This window comes from Triticum dicoccoides, unplaced genomic scaffold, assembly GCF_002162155.2.
Source record: "Triticum dicoccoides isolate Atlit2015 ecotype Zavitan unplaced genomic scaffold, WEW_v2.0 scaffold13553, whole genome shotgun sequence".
In the NCBI taxonomy this organism is placed as follows: domain Eukaryota; kingdom Viridiplantae; phylum Streptophyta; class Magnoliopsida; order Poales; family Poaceae; genus Triticum; species Triticum dicoccoides.
In genome coordinates this window covers 1-2,892 of record NW_021195848.1, presented here as the reverse complement: position 1 = coordinate 2,892, position 2,892 = coordinate 1, and the positions used below count along the sequence as shown (strand labels likewise).

Genomic DNA, 2,892 nt, shown 5'->3' with positions numbered 1-2,892 from the left:
CATTAACAGATACATAATCATGTGTTCCAGTTTTCTTTACGCCAACAACTGCCAATCAGCCGAACTAGTGAAGCCTCTATCTCGCCTCCGCCTACGATGTAGCGACTTTGTTGCCTGCTCCGACTCATTCCTGGCAAGTCCTCGCTGGCGACGCTCCGTCTCGGTTCGACACTCTGCGTACGGTGGAAATCGACTAATGCTGAAAAAACATTCATATGGCTCCTTATTAGCAAACACGGTACAACCAAGAGACTTTGGCCAGCTAATTAACTCTAGTTTTGATCTCTGTTCCTCGAAGCTCTAGGTGAGCACACAATGGCCGCTTCATGACAGTGAAGAACTCAACATGCAGCTGGAGATCGACGGCAAGCTCACCTTCTCCCTCCCTCCACCGGAACTCCCTCACGAGGTTGGCGGTGAAGTAGCTTAAGTGCAGCATCGCGACACCCCTGCCAGGGCATATCCTCCGACCACCACCGAAAGGCATCATTTTGATCGTGTTGTCGGTTCCTTCTGATGCACCTTTGGAGGCCAGGAACCGTTGTGGCTTGAACTCGTCAGGGTTGTCCCACGCTGTGCTGTCTCGTGCTATAGCCGCCAGTGGGAAGTACACTTTGGTGCCCACCGGAATACGCTGGCCATTGTGAACCACATGGTCCTCTTCCATCACCTGCCTGAATGCAAAAGACGTCGGCGGATGCAGCCGGAGTGTCTTCATGACCACAGCGTGTAGGTACTCCAGCTCCCCAAGAACATTCTCGCTCACTTCGTCGGCGTCTGCATTCACGACGGCATCGATCTCCCTCCGGACGGCCTCCTGTATGTCAGGGCGCTTCACTAAGTTGGCCATGATCCACTGCAGCGCTGAGGCTGTCGGTTCCAGCACCAACAAACTCGGAGCACATGCCCACGAGTTCACCGTCGGACAGCCTTCTTCGATGCCGCCTTGGGTCCTGATTGTGGTCGTCCGGCACCGCGAGGTCGATGAGCGTGTCCACATACACCGGCCCTGGCGGCCGGCGGGGGAGGATCGACGCGTGGGGATTGAGGGGGTAGATCGAGTGAGTGTGATTGGAGAGAGGAGAGTGAGGGGCGGCCGGTGAAGATAGAATGGCTTAGCAGTAGCACGCTATAGAGAAACGCGCTACTGATAAAAGACCTAGCAGTAGTGACTTACAGCCAAATCACGCTACGCTACTGCTAGGTGTAAACATGTAAAAATATACATAAAAAATACATTGATCATCAATGATCTTTTTGTGTACAATCTGAATTGTCAATATGAGTCCTCACCGGTTTTTAGAAACCGGAGAAGACTCATACTGCGACCACAAATTCTACACATAGAGTTCAATGAAGACCAAGTGGTTGTGATAGTTTGAGAAGTAACATATTTAAGGTGGTAAAAACCCTGTTCACGATGCGAGGTGGAATTAAATTTTGTAGTAAACTTAGCAGTAGCGGTTATAGTGAGAATGCGCTACTGCTATGATCTATAGCAGTAGCGCTCTTTGTATTGACGCGGTGGGGTCGTGGCAATTATAGCATTAGCGCGTCTTATCATAGGCGAGGTACTGCTACATCTATGTCGGCAGCGTGTTTTGTCGGCACGCGCTACTGGTACGTAGCAGCAGCACATTGTTTTAAAGTGCGGTGCTGGTAAGATTCGGTGTATAGGCTTTTCCCTAGTAGTGTGAACATTAATATGATTTGTGAGTAATTACTTTTGTTCTTGAGGACATGGAAGAAGTCTTGTTATAAGTAATCATGTGAAGTTGGTATTCGTTCGATATTTTGATGATATGTATGTTGTTGCTTCCTTTAGTGGTGTCATGTGAATGTCGATTACATGACACTTCACCATATTTGGGCATAACGAAAGGCATTGTGGAGTAATAAGTAGATGATGGGTTGCTAGAGTGGCAGAATCTTAAACCCTAGTTCATGTGTTATTTCGTAAGGGGCTGATTTGGATCCAGAAACACCTATTTTTTTGCATCTCCGGAGCAGACCTAATTACCAGATGCTACTTCTAAGATCTATGCTCTACTTCGGCCTTTCTCTCACTTATGGGTAGGAGAGGGCTTAGTTGGTCATGATTTCTATGTTCTCTTTCTTTTCCTTTTTGTTTGTTTCGAGAAATATATCGTCCGATTCTCCATATGTTTCATGCTATGGTTAGATTTATCTTAATTCTTCTTTCGTAGTTGTGGATGCTTGAGAGAGGGGGTAATCATAAGTGGGTTTCTTGTTTAAGTAATAATAGCACCCAAGCACCGGTCCACCCACATATCAAATTATCAAAGTAACGAACACGAATCAACTAAACATGATGAAAGTGACTAGACAACAATTCCAATGTGTCCTCGAGAATGCTTTGCTTATTATAAGAGACCGTTCAGGCTTATCCATTGCTATAAAAAGGATTGGGCCACCTTGTTTCACCTTTTTTACTATTGCTACTCGTTACTTGTTACGAATTATCTTGCCACAAAACTATCTATCACTGTTACTTCCAGCTCTTGCAGAGAGTACAACCGCCTGTCATTTCCTTCTGCTCCTCGTTGGGTTCGACACTCTTACTTATCGAAAGGACTAAGATTTACCCCTATACTTGTGGGTCATCATTGGGTTCGCCACTATTACTTATCGGAAAAGGCCACAAACGATCTCCTATACTTGTGGGTTATCAATAGCTTGCTAGTAGATAGCCAAGATGAGACAATAGATACATCTTAACCAATGGAGTGGCTGCCTATGAGGATCGACTAGCACATATGCCCGTGCGTTGCAACGGGAGAGAAATTATTGTGCCCACTGTCCATCGAAACTATCATCATCATGACATAATAACATCCGAAAGTGCCACCTAAATATGTTTGTACGTTGCAA

At 46.2% G+C, this 2,892-nt stretch overlaps 1 pseudogene; it reads right to left on the bottom strand.

The window, feature by feature from the left end:
• Positions 1 to 20: 20 nt before the first annotated feature.
• LOC119343643 lies at positions 21 to 1,114 on the bottom strand (annotated as a pseudogene).
• Positions 1,115 to 2,892: the final 1,778 nt, after the last annotated feature.